The 18,528-nt window shown below is 44.6% G+C and overlaps 1 protein-coding gene across 2 annotated transcripts in view; it reads left to right on the top strand.

Moving 5' to 3' along the window:
- TBC1D15 (TBC1 domain family member 15) overlaps positions 1–18,528 on the top strand; it is a 231,914-nt gene that overhangs the window by 109,744 nt on the left and 103,642 nt on the right. The gene's annotated exons all lie outside the window — the stretch shown is intronic.

An 18,528-nucleotide genomic window follows, 5' to 3' on the forward strand; every position in this document is an offset into this window, starting at 1 on the left:
GTGTGCACACGCTGCGGATTCTGCTGCGGTTCCGCAGCGGTTTTGGCCGCTGCGGGTCCGTAGCAGTTATCATAGAATCATAGAATCATAGAATCGTAGAGTTGGAAGGGACCTCCTGGGCCATCTGGTCCAACCCCCTGCTCAAAGCAGGATTCGCTAAATCATCCCAGTCAGATGTCTGTCCAGCCTCTGTTTGAAGACTTCCATTGAAGGAGAACTCACCACTTCTCGTGGCAGCCTGTTCCACTCATTGATCACTCTAACTGTCAAAAAGTTTTTTCTAATATCTAATCTGTGTCTCCTCCCATTCAGTTTCATCCCATTGCTTCTAGTCTTTCCTTGTGCAAATGAGAATAAAGTTGATCCTTCTACAATGTGACAGCCCTTTAGATATTTGTAGACAGCAATTAAGTCTCCTCTCAGTCTTCTCTTTTGCAAACTAAACATTCCCAAATCCTGCAACCTTTCCTCATAAGACAGGGTTTGCAGACCGGTCACCATTCTGGTCGCTCTTTTCTGAACTTGCTCCAGTTTGTTGATGTCTTTTTTAAAATGTGGTGCCCAAAACTGGACACAATATTCCAGATGAGGTCTGACCAAAGAGGAGTAGAGGGAAATAATGACTTCACGTGATCTAGACTGTATGCTTCTGTTAATACATCCTAGAACTGCATTTGCCTTTTTTGCTGCTGCATCACACTGTTGACTCATATTCAGTCTGTGATCTATTAGTATACCCAAGTCTTTTTCACATGTGCTGTCACTTAGCCCTATCCCTCCCATTCTATATATGCTTTTTTCATTTTTATTGCCCAGATGTAGTACTTTGCATTTCTCCCTGTTAAAAACCATTCTGTTAGTTACTGCCCACTTCTCCAGTTTATTTAAATCTTTTTGAATCCTCTCTCTCTCTTCTCTAGTATTAGCTATCCCTCCTAGCTTTGTGTCATCAGCAAATTTAATCAGTTTACCCTCAATTCCTTCATCTAAATCGTTGATAAAGATGTTGAACAATACAGGGCCCAGGACAGAGCCCTGTGGTACCCCACTTGAGACATTCTTCCAACTGGATGTGCAGCCATTTACGACCACTCTTTGGGTCCGATCACTAAGCCAGCTATGAATCCACCTAACAGTTGCCTTGTCCATTCCATACTTAGTCATTTTTTCAATAAGGATTGTATGAGAGACTTTGTCAAATGCTTTGCTGAAGTCAAGATATACTATATCTACAGCATTTCCTTGATCCACCCAATCAGTGATACCGTCATAGAAGGAAATTAAGTTAGTCTGACATGACTTATTAGTTACAAACCCATGCTGACTCTGTTTGATCACTTCATTCTTATCCAGGTATTGACTTACATGTTGTTTAATAATTTGTTCAAAGATCTTTCCTGGTATAGAAGTCAGACTCACCGGCCTATAGTTGCCTGGGTCCACCTTCTTCCCCTTTTTGAAGATAGGAACAACATTTGCTCTTCTCCAGTCTTCTGGCACTTCTCCTGTTCTCCAAGAATTTTCAAAGATTATGGAGAGTGGTTCAGAAATTTCTTCTGCTATCTCCTTCAGTTTTTGCTGCGGTGTACAGTACCATTATTCCCTATGGGAATACAAAACCGCAGTGCAGACGGTGCAGATTTTTCTGCGCGGTTTTGAAACCGCAGAAAGAATTGACATGTCAATTCTTTCTGCGGATTCCGCTGCGGTTTGCCATCTCCTCCATTGAGGAGATGAAAAACCACAGGTCTTTTTACCTGCGGATTTTACAAAATCTGCGCGGCCAAATCCGCACCCCAATCCGCAGCGTGTGCACGTACCCTAAGGGGTGCAGTTTTTAGAATGGTGTCACTTTTGGGTCTTTTCTATCATATAGACCCCTCAAAGTGACTTCAAATGTGATGTGGTCCCTAAAAATAAAATGTTGTTGCAAAAATGAGAAATCGCTGGTCAACTTTTAACCCTTATAACTTCCTAACAAAAAAAAAAAAATTTGGTTCCAAAATTGTGCGGATGTAAAGTAAACATGTGGGAAATGTTACTTATTAAGTTTTTTGTGTGCCGTATCTGTGTGATTTAAGGGCATAAAAATTCAAAGTTGGAAAATTGCGAAATTTTCAAAAATTTTCGCCAAATTTCTGTTTTTTTTTTCACAAATAAACACAAGTTATTTGAATGAAATTTTACCACTAACATGAAATACAATATGTCACGAGAAAACAATGTCAGAATCACCGAGATCCATGGAAGCGTTTCAGAGTTATTATCTCATAGTGGTCAGAATTGTAAAAATTGGCCCGGGAGTTAACGTGCAAACCACCCTTGGTAGTGAGCGGGTTAAGGGGACCATTGCACAGCTGTGTGGCTTTTCTGTGGGGAAAAGGGGCACTAAATCAATATACTACCAATAGGTACCGTGCCTTGAAAATACATGGAGAGCAATAATACGAGTGTTTTACTTTTGCAGCTCTTGCCTCTTTCTGGACATCCTAGTGGCCTAATATGTTCTAGATGAGAGAACACATAAGAGAGTATACTAACATTCATTCATGCCAATAGCTGCTCTGGTCTTCAGATCTAAGGTGGAAAATCACAGTTACGTTATGGCTGAATAAAGGGCAGTGTATGGAGCTCCAACATGAATGACCAAGTTATGAAAGTACAGTATATCAGGAGCTGATTTTCAGCAGCATCAGACTAGGCTCCATGCCGGTCCCGTTTTAGGAAATGTGTGTAAGCTAGTCTTTTGTGGCTGAAAGCTTTTGATTCTTTCTCATTTTGTAATTTCAATGTATACGTCAGTATTTTTTTAACGGATTTTTTGATATTTAAATTGGTTGGGCTATAGAACTGTCCAATCTCATGTCTTATCAGTCAAGATCGCATGTAGTAACCAGTGTAACCAAAGAAGACTTATAAAAGCAAAGCACACAATCTGTTATTTCTCAGATGGAGGTCATAAGCTATAAAAAAAATCTCCTTTTATTTCTTATTGTGGAGAAGATATGAGTAATAACAATAAATGCTTCTCCGGGGCACGCTCATCAAGCTGTAGGCTGCACGTGACTACTCGCACCACCATGAGGGTTTCCCTGGGACTATACCAATAAGTGATCAGACAGTTACCTACAGCAAGCTTTAGATACATTCCCATACAGGGACCGCTGACATCAGGTTCTTTGTAGAATGTCATTATCCCCGCTGCAAGTAGCCGGCCTTCTCAAAATCTGCTTTTTGAGAACTTCATTTCTGCATATAATATATTGCAGAATATAAACACATAGTAAACCTAGATTTTTTTCCCCCATAGCTGCCAGTCAGTGTGCGTGACGCTGACAATGTTCCTGTAAAAAGAATTAGGTGAATTCACCTCCCCCTTTGCCTTAACATTGCCAAGCTGTAGTTTTTATATTACACCATTTATTTTACCATATAATGTGCTAAAAATGCACAGTTTCACCGTTGTTCTTATGTTTCGTTATCATGGTGTATGGTAATAATGTACCAGTGATATAATATCTACGGTATATGATCATATATATACATGATTTAGATCAGTACGAATACAGCGATATCAAAATTTGTTTATTAATATTTTAGTGGTTAAAAAATGGCAGCTGCCATTCTGTCTTTTTTTTTTTTTTTATTTGTCTTTTTTCCCTTTTACAGTATTTACTGCACAGGATAATCAATTTTATATTTTAACTAGCTGAAGAGCCCGGCGCTGCCCGGGCATAGTAACTAACTGTGCTTAGTTATAGCAAATTATAATTATCCTCCATCCCATAGTCCCGTGCCCATATACCCATCATACATATCCTCCATCCCATAGGCCCTTGCCCATATACCCATCAAACATCCTCCATCCCATAGGCCCGTGCCCATATACCCATCATACATATTCTCCATCCCATAGTCCCATGCCCATATACCCATCATACATATTCTCCATCCCATAGTCCCATGCCATATACCCATCATACATATTCGCCATCCCATAGTCCAGTGCCGATATACCCATCACACATCCTCCATCCCATAGTCCCGTGCCCATATACCCGTCATACATATCCTCCATCCCATAGTCCAGTGCCCATATACCCATCACACATCCTCCATCCCATAGTCCCGTGGCCATATACCCGTCATACATATCCTCCATCCCATAGTCCCGTGCCCATATACCCATCACACATCCTCCATCCCATAGTCCCGTGCCCATATACCCGTCATACATATCCTCCATCCCATAGTCCAGTGCCCATATACCCATCACACATCCTCCATCCCATAGTCCCGTGGCCATATACCCGTCATACATATCCACTATCCCATAGTCCAGTGCCCATATACCCATCACACATCCTCCATCCCATAGTCCCGTGCCCATATACCCGTCATACATATCCTCCATCCCATAGTCCAGTGCCCATATACCCATCACACATCCTCCATCCCATAGTCCCGTGCCCATATACCCGTCATACATATCCTCCATCCCATAGCCCAGTGCCCATATACCCATCACACATCCTCCATCCCATAGTCAACCATTATGACATAATGAGTGGTGGGGCTTGCAACCTATGATGACATCAGCGTCGCCATGGCAACCATTATGACATAATCAGGGGCGGGGCTTGATACACACACACACTTTTTCCCCATTATGTAGATAGGGGCAAAATTGTTTGGTGAATTGGAACGCGTGGGGTTAAAATTTCGCCTCACAACATAGCCTAGGACGCTCTCGGGGTCCAGACGTGTGACTGTGCCAAATTTTGTGGCTGTAGCTGCAACAGTGCGGATGCCTATCCTGGACATACATACATACACACACACACACACACACACACACACACACACACACTTAAGCTTTATATATTAGATTGGACATACCATATTATTTATTTTATAATTAATATGTTATATCATTTTAATTAATATAATTTTATAATTTTTGTAAATCAATGACAACCGTTATATTGTCGGAGAATGGCAGCCAATAAATTACCATGGATCTTGGATCTGTTGGTGCTGATCAGCCAGGTGTCCCTTCATCCCAACGCTTGTTTCGCCCTACTTTGTCAGGGGTGATTGATTTACTTATTGTACTGATATATTTAGTCTGCTTAGCAGTTTTTTTTTTTTATTATTGAGATTGGCATCAACTGTGTTTTTTCATTATCAAATGCTGTCTTTTTATTGCATCATGTATAATGACGCATATATTTATATACCATATCTAATGTATAAAGCTCAATGTGGATGTGTGTGTATGTATGTGTGTGTGTATGCCCGGGATTGGCATCCGCACTGTCGCAGCTACAGCCACAAAATTTTGCACAGTCACACGTCTGGACCCCGAGAGCATCATAGGCTATGTTGTGAGGCGAATTTTTAACCCCGCGCGTTCCAATTCACCAAACAATTTTGCCCCTATCTACATAATGGGGAAAAAGTAAAAGGAAAAGTGTTGGATGCAAATTGACAGCTGCCAGATGTGAACAAGGGGGACTTAAAGAATGAGAGCGATGGCGCCAAAGAGTATATACCATACAGTTGCTAAGGTGGGGCCCTGACATGGGATACTCACCACACATGGGGATATGAACACACACACAAAATTCGCCACACACTACCACGTGCTTCAACACATATACCACCCTCAGCACACATTTCACCACACATACACCAACCTCGCCACATAAAAGTCGAAACACAAAAGTCGCCACTCAAAACTTGCCACGCTATCCCAGAGCTGTTTAAAAGATGAAAAATGAGCTGTGATTGGTTGCTATCATCAACAGTTTTCTTTGTAGACAGTTGTGGTAACTGAGGCATATTATTCTTATCATTTCTATGGTGTTATCATCCTTCTGTAAAGCTGGAAATAACACAATTTATTACCGTACCAACACAGACCACCCTCTGACACAGAATGCAGGGGGAGCCCAGTATCACACAGGATAGGATTAGATACACGTCTCAGCAGTCAGTATCACACAGGATAGGATTAGATACACAGCTCAGCAGTCAGTATCACACAGGAGAGGATTAGATACACAGCTCAGCAGTCAGTATCACACAGGATAGGATTAGATACACAGCTCAGCAGTCAGTATCACACAGGAGAGGATTAGATACACAGCTCAGCAGTCAGTATCACACAGGATAGGATTAGATACACAGCTCAGCAGTCAGTATCACACAGGAGAGGATTAGACACCCTGCTCAGCAGTCAGTATCACACAGGATAGGATTAGATACACAGCTCAGCAGTCAGTATCACACAGGAGAGGATTAGATACACAGCTTAGCAGTCAGTATCACACAGGATAGGATTAGATACACAGCTCAGCAGTCAGTATCACACAGGAGAGGATTAGACACCCTGCTCAGCAGTCAGTATCACACAGGATAGGATTAGATACACAGCACAGCAGTCAGTATCACACAGGATAGGATTAGATACACAGCTCAGCAGTCAGTATCACACAGGATAGGGATAGATACACGGCTCAGCAGACAGTAGCACACAGGATAGGATTAGATACACAGCTCAGCACACAGTATCACACAGAATAGGATTAGATACACATCTCAGCAGTCAGTATCACACAGGATAGGATTAGATACACAGCTCAGCAGTCAGTATCACACAGGATAGGATTAGATACACAGCTCAGCAGTCAGTATCACACAGGATAGGATTAGATACACAGCTCAGCAGTCAGTATCACACAGGAGAGGATTAGATACACAGCTTAGCAGTCAGTATCACACAGGATAGGATTAGATACACAGCTCAGCAGTCAGTATCACACAGGAGAGGATTAGATACACAGCTCAGCAGTCAGTATCACACAGGAGAGGATTAGATACACAGCTTAGCAGTCAGTATCACACAGGATAGGATTAGATACACAGCTCAGCAGTCAGTATCACACAGGAGAGGATTAGACACCCTGCTCAGCAGTCAGTATCACACAGGAGAGGATTAGACACCCTGCTCAGCAGTCAGTATCACACAGGATAGGATTAGATACACAGCTCAGCAGTCAGTATCACACAGGATAGGATTAGATACACAGCTCAGCAGTCAGTATCACACAGGATAGGGATAGATACACGGCTCAGCAGACAGTAGCACACAGGATAGGATTAGATACACAGCTCAGCACACAGTATCACACAGAATAGTATTAGATACACCGCTCAGCAGACATTATCACACAGGATAGGGTTAGATACACGGCTCAGCAGACGGTATGACACAGGATAGGATTAGATACACAGCTTGGCAGTCAGTATCACACAGGAGAGGATTAGATACACGGCTGAGCAGTCAGTATCACACAGGATAGGATTAGATACACGGCTCAGCAGACAGTATCACACAGAATAGGATTAGATACATGGCTCAGCAGTTAGTATCACACAGGATAGGATTAGATGCACGGCTCAGCAGTCAGTATCACACAGGATAGGATTACATACACAGCTCAGCACACAGTATCACACAGAATAGTATTAGATACATGGCTCAGCAGATGGTATGACACAGGATAGGATTAGATACACAGCTTGGCAGTCAGTATCACACAGGAGAGGATTAGATACACGGCTGAGCAGTCAGTAACACAGGATAGGATTGGATACACGGCTGAGCAGTCAGTATCACACAGAATAGGATTAGATACACGGCTCAGCAGTCAGTATCACACAGGATAGGATTAGATACACGGCTCAGCAGTCAGTATCACACAGGATAGGATTAGATGCACGGTTTTTATGTGCAATATAATCATTATAATTTGTTATAACTAACCACAGTTGGTTACTATGCCCAGGCAACGCCGGGCTCTTCAGCTAGTTTTCAATAAAATTGGAATTTTTATGAGGGACTCTCCCCTTTTTCTATCTACTTTATTCCAGGGCCTATACTTCTTTTTATCCCTGTGATGTATTTGTTAGTATTAGAAGTTTGGTTCATGCTGCTGTATTTGAAGACTTGAAATTGGAATAATATTAAGGTTTTTCAGTATATTGTGAAAGTTATTGCCTGCTATGATGCCCAGTCTGTGGCTGCCATGGTAATCTGCGATCTCGTCATACATCACAGCCATTTAAATGCTTTTGTCAGTAATTGAGGTGGCTCCAGTCGCTGCTGTATGGGTGGGTGCTCACTGTGTCTGCTCCCGAGCCTCCTGCACACATGCAGACCCCAGCACGTACTTTCAGTTATGTCCATTTATGCCAAGACCTTTCAGGGTTACCAAGCCGCTTGCATTGCTTGGCAGTGCAGTAAAAGACATGATCATACATATAGGCTGCAAATAAATATTCCATTAGTGAGAAAATCTGCTCTGATTAATGCTTGCGTTTTCTACTATTTTCCAGTCTTAGTACCACCCTAATGTCTGATGCTTGACTGATGTCTGTTCAGTGATGATATTCAAGGAGGTTTTAATATTTTATCATCCATTTACTCCTGAAAACTTCACACACCCTACCGTACAGGGACGACACAACTAGGATGTGTGTGTATGGAGCTGGCACAGGGCCGAACTGAATAGGTATTCTAACTGGCATCTGCCCGTAACAGTAGCGATCAGCGAAAACGCCAATCACTGTTATACAACTACTTAAATCCCTCTGTCAATCTCTGATGGTGGTATTTAAAAAGTGCAATTGTCGGGATCAAATGGCTTTCTATGGCAGCCGTGGGCCTGCTTGGAACTGAGCTGAGGAATTGCAGTGTGTATAATATCAACGATCAAATGATTGTAGGTTAAAGTCCCCCGAAAAAGTGAAATAAATTTATTCATTTATTTTTTTTACCCTTTGCCACGACAGCCACCCACTGGAGAAAGGGATCCGCCCATAGGAGTAGGAAACCTACAGAAATAAAAGGACTGGTCCGCCTCTCCTCAGTTGGTTTCCTGTTCCTATGGGAGCCGCAGTAAAAATTCGTACACAGAAAGAAGATGCGTACCTGGGTCAGCATGCCGCCTGTGCAGTTTCTGTGAGAACGGCAGGGGCTGTGGTCTGGAATCAGTGTCGGGGGAGTGCTGTATTTCCGGCTCCCCTCTGGTCTGGTGGATGGCTGAACACCTGGTCCGGGTGAGGCTGCCCAGGATTCACGCAGGAGACACGCCATCGGGGTCTGGGTAAGGCTGTCCTGGCTCCTGTAGGAGCGCAGGATTGGAGGAGGAGATGTCAAGGCCGCCACTGCTCCTCCCTGGAACACTGGTGGCAGCGGCGCGGTCCCAAAGGCATGGGGCCGGGCCGCGCATATGCAGGACACCATGAGCGCTCCTGCCCCAGAAGAGACTGAGGAACTTCTGGAGCAAACCGGAAGCTGTTCTTCCGAGAGCGCTGGTGTCTGCGGCGTGGTCCCAGAGGCATGGGGCCGGGCCGCGCATGCGCGAGACACCACGAGCGCTCCTGCCCCAGAAACGACTGGGGGACTTCCAGGGCAAACCGGAAGAGGCGGTACAGGTGGCGGGGGCTGTGAAATTTGAAAGAAAAGTAGCCATATAAGACCCCAGCAGTGCTGGGGAAAATTGGTGCCATAATGTCTTCCCCAGGACAGGGTACGCATCCTCCGGCAGTGGATTCTGCATGTGCAGGCACGTCCAGGGACCGCTCCAGCAGGGGCTCCATGGACAGGAGCCGCAAGAGTGACACCAAGGACCTATAGCTTCACTGATTGAGTGTATGGACTCTTGCCTATTAAGCTGACCCTCTTTCTCTTGCTATATGTCTCCCTTTTTCCAGACCAAGAAAAAGCAAAAATCCAAGCATGAGGAGTGTGCCCTATGCAGACAGCCTTTCCCTGACTCCTACCCCAAGAGGTTATGTCAGGGGTGTATCAGTGAGACCATGCAGTAGGCAGCGGTGTCAGCTATGGACATACGCGCAATGATCAGGGAGGAACTACAGGCCTTAAGTCAGTCCAGTACGCCTACAGAAAGTAGGAGTAAAAGATTGATAATATCCAGCTCAGAGTCTGATAATGACCATGGAGTAGCCTGCGATTCCTCATTGACGTCCTCATCACCATCCTCATCGGATATTGAAGGACGCTCATGCTTCCCCCTAGATAGTGTGGATAATCTAGTTAAATCCATTAGAAACACTATGGGGTGTACAGAGGCAAAAGGAGCTCAATCAACGCAGGACATTATGTTCACAAGATTGGCAGAGAGAAAGAGGAGAGCCTTCCCCGTGATTCCAGCAGTCAAAACTTTGATTAAAAAAGAGTGGGGAAAAACAAGATCAGAGTGGCTACCTCCCTTCAGCCTCAAAAAGGAGGTATCCATTTAGCAATGAGGAATTGCTAACATGGACCAAAGTCTCTAAGGTGGATGCAGCAGTTGCCTCTACCTCAAAACAGTCAGCACTACCAGTAGAAGATGCAGGCATGTTATCGGACTCACTTGACCGCAAAGCTGATGCCTCACTGAAAAGATCATGGGAGGCAGCTACAGGTGTATTCAAACCAGTCGTAGCCAGTACATGTACTGTCCGGTCCATGCTGGTATGAATTAATCAACTAGACCAACAAATAGAACAGAAGGTCTCCAGAGATAAATTGCAAGCTGCTATTACCTTAAAGGGAATCTGTCACCCATATTTCGTGATATCATGTAAAGATATCACCCAATTGCGCATCCCATAAGGATTCTATTAGGGCTTTTGACTCCCCTGACCCCGCACCTTTGAGGCATAAATACCTTTTTTATGTTGTTGGGGATGTATGTAAATAGCCGCGATCCGGTCCGATGGGAATGGCTTAGTCGCGCTCCCCCCCGCCTTCCTCTGCTTGCTGCACATAATCTTCATCTGTGAATAGCACTGATAACGTTGGTTTCCACGCTTGCGCATTGTAAAGGCCACCGGCGCATGCACAGTATGCTTTGCCCAAGCATATAATCGTTACTGCGCATGTGCCGGTATTTTTCAGCGCAGTCTATGCCCCGGAAGTCTTCACATGCATACATAGTCAAAGAGGGGTTAAAATTAGAATTACACCATATTCCCCACGAGTCATTTATTGTTACATCTCTCAGGTCGCCAATACAACAGGAAGCCCTCGAGATGGAGATTCGAAGCTTGTTAGCTAAAAATGTCTTAATTGAGGTGCCAAAAGGACAGGAAGGAAGAGGATTCTCTTCCCCCTTATTCCTGGTTTCCAAGCCTGATGGCTCGATCAGTACGATTTATTAATTTAAAGAAATTAAATACCTTCATTTATAACCGTAAATTTAAAATGGAGTCAATCAGATCTACCATTAAGCTTCTCTTTCCTAGATGTATGATGGCCAACTTAGATCTAAGGCTACTTTCACATTAGCGTTTTTTTGTGCAGCGCTTCGTGCGCAATAAAAACACATGCAAAAACGCATCGTGCGTTTTTGCATGCGTTTGCGGTTTTTAGGCGCATGCGTTTTAACCCTTTTCTTTCCATGTTAACTCTTAAAACGCATGCACATGCAAACGCAGGCGTACGCATGTCCAAACGCACGCCTACGTTCCCATAGACTGTAATGCGTTATTTTGTCTCATTCCGTGCGCATGCTTTTTTTGTCGCCTTTTGGCGCACCAAAAAATGCAACAGGTTGAGTCTGGCGCGCCTAGGCGCACACCGTGAAAAACGCATGTGCACGAAAACGCATATGAACGCGTGCAAACGCAAGACCATGTGCACACCATGTTAAACATAGGTGCGCATGATGCATGCGCATGGACGCGCACGAAGCGCTGCGCAAAAAAATGCTAATGTGAAACCAGCCTAAAGGATGCATATTATCATCTTCCCATCCATGGCAGATATCAGAGATACCTCAGCGTTGGCAGTGTCTCTCGCAGGCGAGATCCATCACTTCCAGTTTGCAGCAATGCCCTTCGGCCTTTCTATGGCACCCCGAATCTTCATTGAAGGTGATGTTGGAGGTGATGGCCTTCCTACGTCATAAGGACACTTTAATAATACCTTACCTGGATGACTTTTTAATAGTAGGGAGCTCAGCTATCCAATGTAGTAATCGTCTCATCTTTACAGGCTCTAGGGTGGATCATCAATTTCAAGAAAACCAGGATTGTTCCACAAACCCTCCAGTCATTTTTAGGTCTTAATCTAGACTCTACAAGTCAGAGGTAAAGATATCAATGATAAAAGTGAAGGTTAGAGCAGCAATGGACAGACCATGCATGTCTTTGAGGAAAGTCATGTCCCTATTAGGATCCCTTACTTCTTGTATCCCGGCTGTCCGATGGGCTCAATACCATACCTGGAGATTGCAACATCAGATTCTCCTAGAGAATTCTGCAGGGTCGTCATGAAAAGAAGATAACCTTATCTCCAGTAGTCTTAACCTCTCTAGCATGGTGGCTAGATGACAATCACCTTTCGAGAGGGGTTCCATGGGTGATAAGACCATCCTGTATTGTGACTACTGATGCTAGCCCTAGGGGATGGGGTGCTCATATGGGGCACCTGCGTGTTGTGGAGGCCCCAGATCCCGCCCAGCAGTGTGTTATGATGTATTCACACTGCGGGGCTGGGGCCTCAGCAACACACAGGCACAATAGCCTGATGTCGGTTCTTGGGCAGCGCGCACTGCGTATGCCTGAGAAGACTTGTCACAGCGCAGGCGCCGGCAGTCAAAACAGGAGGATGCAGCGACACACAGGGGCATCATGATGGACGGATGGTGGTTGGCGCTGAGACGCAGGACAGGCATGATAGACGGATGGTAGGCGGCTGATACAGGGGGACACAACATACCAGGTATGAGGACCTATTTATAAAAGTCGATAGTTCAGCGTTACTAGGGGTCAGAAAAAGAAGAGCCACCTTCACAGAATGCAGCCTTAGTGCTGCTGAAGGTGGCTCTTTAATTGAAAAATGCCCTGGGGGTGACAGGTTCCCTTTAACACCAGAAAAAAATCAAAACAATAGATTTGCATTTTATTTTAGCCACTGCAGTTCCTCCCAAATCCGAAAATGAAATGGTATCGATGAAAACTACAGCTCAACGTGCAAAAAACAAGTCCTCCCGATAGCTTCATCGAGAGAAAAATGAAAAAAAGTTACAAGTCTCAGAAAATGGCGACAACATTTTTTTTTCTTCATTATTCGGTCCCTTTTATTCGTTCGTGAATAAAAAACTGAGTTTAATAAGCCAGTTTGGTCAGGTTTTCATGGATGAGAAAATCTAACAGCTTGTAAAAACCGGACCGCACACAACTGACATCAGGTGTTGTCTGAAATTTTCAGAGCCATAGAATTTTTTTTTTGTTTTTTTGATCCAATACTCTGATCATTATTGGACGTATCTGCAATTTTGTATGGACCACTCGATCTGTAAAAAATCAGACATGTGAACAGCCCCATAAACTATCATAGGTGCAAGTGCTATCCATGAAACATGGACGTCTGAGCCTTTAGACAGTTTTATTAGAAGTGCCCCACTGTTTTCTTTATGACTCTCTTTAAATGAAAGTAATTTAATGTCTTATTAATCGTCTCAACCTCAACACCAAGCGCATCAGTAAAGCCTCATTCTACGCAGTTACAGTAAGATGAAAACACATACTGTGCGTTATACATTTTTTTTTTCTCCGATGAACTCCAGTAGGTGACATGTGCTAGTGTATAACCATACACTGGCTTACCTTGGAATCCTCAGAGGACTCCAGCTGCTTTGTGTTGTATAGATTAAAAAAGATCTCTTTCTACCTGAAAGAATATTAAATGGGTTTTCCAGACTTACTATTTTGATATCTTACCCGTAGGATAGGTTGTCAATGTAAGATAAGTGAAGGTCTGGCACCCGGCACTCCTATTGACAAGCTGTTTTCAGCTTTGGCGCTTATATTGATGACCTATCCTTAAGTCTGGAAAACCCTATTAAGCCTAGTACTCCATGACTGCCTAAAGGATTGATATTTGTAAAAAACTATGCTGTATTTTTTTTTATTTGAATACTGCATAGTTTCTTACAAGTTTCTATCTCTTCAGATATTTTACAGCAGTCATATGGTTCCTTGCATCTTTTTTTCCTTGTGGTGAAGTATTAAAAGCAGCATATTTTGGTAAGTCCATGCCAAAGGAAGCCTTGCTTGAATGCTATAGAACTGTTATTGCTGAAGACATTACTATGGTATGGAATCATATGTATTGATGGCCGCTAATAATGAGCTCCTAGTAAGTTTGCATAGCAGCCAGTTTAAACTATTTTTAGATGGAAAAAGTCCTGTGCATGGCCGTATTTTCCATTAGGCACTGGAGGTCCAGTAGCTAGGATTGCAGGGGACAGCATTTGCTTGCTAAATAAGTAAAAAAAAAAAAAACTTCTCCCTTCTTCCCCGGATGGGCGTCTTTGCTGAAGAGGGGGCAAGGAGGCAGTGTCTGCATTTTTATTTTTGCATTCATTGTATTTGCATGCGAATACACATGAATACCAGAATGTCATCACTTCTGGTGTTGCTTCCTGGCCTAACATGTGCAGCGCGATGCGGTAATCTCATCACGTTGCAGTCGTCACTCCAGAGTGTTGCAGAGAAAGGGAGGACTCAGGAGTGGCAGCTGGGAAGTGGTGAACGCTCCCTGAAGACAGGGCTTATTCAAGATCTAGGACGGTTCTTAGTATGGAGAAGGGCCATCATATGGTGGGGGCTCAGTTTGGAGCAGTATAGAGTGGCTCAGAATGGAGAAGTGGCAGTGTAGGAGGTGGTCTGTATGGAGAGGAGTCAATATATGGGGGCTCACCATGGAGAAGGGGCAGTATAGGGGGCTCTGTTTGGAGATGGGGCAGTATGAGTGTGCCATGTTTGGATATGGGACATTATGGGGATACTATGGAGATGATGCAGTATGGGGGGTTGTTTTTGGTTATTGGACAGAATTGTGGACTCAATATGGAGAAGGGGCAATATGGGGGGATGCTCCATATGAAGATGGGGCAGCTTTTTATGGAGATGGGGCAGTATCAGGGGGCTTTTTATGGAGATCGGGCAGTGTGGGGGGCTCCATATTGAGCTGGAACAGTATGGGGGAGATTGAATGGCGGTGAGGCAGTTTGGCTGGATTTGTACGGCGATGGAGTTCAGTATGGAAATGGTGCACTATGGAGGTGGGGAGCTCTGTATGGAGACGGTGCACTATGGGGGTGGGGAGCTCCGTATGGAGACGGTGCACTATGGGGGTGGGGAGCTCCGTATGGAGACGGTGCACTGTGGGGGTGGGGAGCTCTGTATGGAGATGGTGCACTATGGAGGTGGGGTGCTTTGTATGGAGACGGTGTACTATGGGGGGTGGGAGCTCCCCACCCCCCATAATGCACCGTCTCCATACGGAACCCCCACACCTCCATAGTGAACTGTGGTGGGGGAGCTCCATATTGAAACGGTGCACTATGGGGTGAGGGGGAGCTCTGTATGGAGATGGTGCACTATGGGGGGGTAGCTCCTTATGGAGACGGTGCACTATGGGGGTGGGGAGCTCCGTATGGAGACGGTGCACTGTGGGGGTGTGGAGCTCCTTATGGAGACGGTGCACTGTGGGGGTGGGGAGCTCCGTATGGAGACGGTGCACTGGGGGGTAGGGAGCTCCATATGGAGACGGTGCACTATGGGGATGGGGAGCTCCGTATGGAGACGGTGCACTATGGGGGGGGAGCTCCTTATGGAGATGGTGCACTATGGATGGGGAGCTCCGTATGGAGACTGTGCACTGTGGGGGTGGGGAGCTCCATATGGAGACGGTGCACTGTGGGGGTGGGGAGCTCCGTATGGAGATGGGACACTATTGGGGGGGGGGGGGGGAGCTCCTTATGGAGATGGTGCACTATGGGGTGAGGGGGAGCTCTGTATGGAGACTGTGCACTATGGGGTGAGGGAGGAGCTCTGTTTGCAGGCGGGGCACTATGAGGGGGTCACTGTGTAGACATAGTATCATAGAATCGTAGAGTTGGAAGGGACCTCCTGGGCCATCTGGTCCAACCCCCTGCTCAAAGCAGGATTCGCTAAATCATCCCAGTCAGATGTCTGTCCAGCCTCTGTTTGAAGACATCCATTGAAGGAGAACTCACCACTTCTCGTGGCAGCTTGTTCCACTCATTGATCACTCTAACTGTCAAAAAGTTTTTTCTAATATCTAATCTGTGTCTCCTCCCATTCAGTTTCATCCCATTGCTTCTAGTCTTTCCTTGTGCAAATGAGAATAAAGATGATCCTTCTGCAATGTGACAGCCCTTGAGATATTTGTAGACAGCTATTAAGTCTCCTCTCAGTCTTCTCTTTTGCAAACTAAACAATCCCAAATCCTGCAACCTTTCCTCATGGAGCATTATGAGTGAGCTCTGTATAGAGGAGAAACACTATAGGAGTGTCAGGATAGTGCTGGGCCAGTATGGGGGGTTATGAAGAAGGGGCAGCATGGTAGGGACAATATGAAGAGGAGGCTCAGTATAGAGTTTGATGGGAATAGTGTGGAGGTGATCGATCATATGAGTAAGGCATGGTTGGTATAACTCATAAGAGTGGACAGTGTGTTGGTTATAGTGTGGTGGGAATATTTTATTGGAGACAATAGTGTGAAGGCTATGTGTCATTAAAGGAACAGTGTGGGGTCATTTGTTTTTGTGCAGGGAGCACACTGAGGGGTAATTATTCAGGGGCACATCATGGGTGATTATTTTTATGCTGGTGGCATTATAATGACATTGTCATTTTTAAGGGCACCGTGTCAGGATGGTGCTGCAGAAGACTGGAGAAAAGGGAAGTCTGCAGAGACGAGCCGTGATTGTGAAATGTTATCATGGCGTCAGAACGAAATGAAGAATAAATGATGATAAGAACTCCAATCAGAAAAGATGTCACTATAAAGTACCAAGATTTAAGTGTGCAGTTACATTGGCCAAGTGCCGCCTATAAAACGACCGCCAATCTGCTATATGAAAGCAAATTGGCAGTTTAATAGCCTGTTTAGACAGGACGTGACCACACTTATTCATGTGTGCAGAAAAATCCCACATGATCATTCTGTGCAGCTAAAACAGCATTGTTTGGTTTTGGCACCAATTGTTTACACAGGATGATGTGCTGCACAGAAGGATGATATTTAAAGGGAACCCGTCACCAGGTTTGGCCACTATAAGATGCGGCCACCGCCTTTCAGGGATTATCTAGAGCATTCTATAATTCTGTAGATAAGCCCCCGATCTGACCTGAAGGTTAAGAAAAATAAGTTATATTATACTAACCTGCGAGGCGGTCCGGTCCAATGGGTGTCGGAGGTCTGGGTCCGGCGCCTCCCATCTTTTTGCAGTGCTGCCCTGCTGCTTGCTTCACAGGTTCCCCAGCATCGTGCTCCTGCGCAGATGTATTTATCTGCCCTGTTGAGTGCAGAGAAAATTCCTGCAGTGCGCAGGCGCTGTGCCCCTCTGTCCTTTCCCGGCGCCTGCACACTGCAGTATTTTGCTCTGCCTGCGCAGGAGCATGATGCAGGGAGCAATGAAGCAAATAGTAGGGCGGCGTCGCAAGAAGATGGGAGTCACCGGACCTGGACCTGCATCATCTATCTGACCGGACTGCCCCCCCCAGGGGAGTAAATTAAAACTTATTTTTCTTATCTTTCAGGTCGGACCGGGGGCTTATCTACAGCATTATACAGGGTGGGCCATTTATATTGATACACATAAATAAAATGGGAATGGTTGGTGATATCAACTTTCTATTTATGGCAAATTAGTATAAGGGGGGGGGGGGAGTTTTCAGAATGAGTGGTGACCATGGTGGCCATTTTGAAGTTGGCCATTTTGGATCCAACTTTATTTTTATTAATGGGAAGAGGGTCATGTGAAACATCAAACTTATTTAGAATTTCACTAGAAAAACAATGGTGTGGTTGGTTTTAAAATAACTTTATTCTTTCATGAGTTATTTACAAGTTTATGACCACTTATAAAATGTGTGCTGCTGATTGTGTTGGATTGTCAATGCAACCATCTTCTCTCACTCTTGACACACTGATAGCAACACACTGTATACCCATTTTATTTAGGTGTATCCATATAAATGGTCCATCCTGTAGAATGCTGTAGATAAGCCCTGAAAGGCGGTGGCCGCATCTTATAGCTGCCAAAACAGGTGACATATTCCCTTTAAAGAGAACCTGACAGATGATATCTGCTGCCCTCAGACTTGCTGTTCACTAGAGACCATTTAACCGGAAGTTTTGCCTTGCGGAATCGTCAAAAATCCCAGTGGCAAGATGTGGAAAGCTCATAAGAGACTAATCCAAAGCGACTTGCTGATGTAATTGCGACAGAAGGAGGCTCTACAAAGTACTGACCTTTAGGGGGTGAATAGTTATGCACACTGAAGTTTACAGTTATTTTTTTGTTTCCCAATAAAAGAAAACCACATGTTTACAATTGTAGGCATGTTATTTATATGAACTGATGCAAACCCTCAGCAAAATCTGTGAAATTCCAGGTTGTGAGGTAGCACAAC

The sequence above is a fragment of the Dendrobates tinctorius genome, unplaced genomic scaffold, assembly GCF_039654945.1.
Source record: "Dendrobates tinctorius isolate UK_male_01 unplaced genomic scaffold, ASM3965494v1 ptg000224l, whole genome shotgun sequence".
In the NCBI taxonomy this organism is placed as follows: domain Eukaryota; kingdom Metazoa; phylum Chordata; class Amphibia; order Anura; family Dendrobatidae; genus Dendrobates; species Dendrobates tinctorius.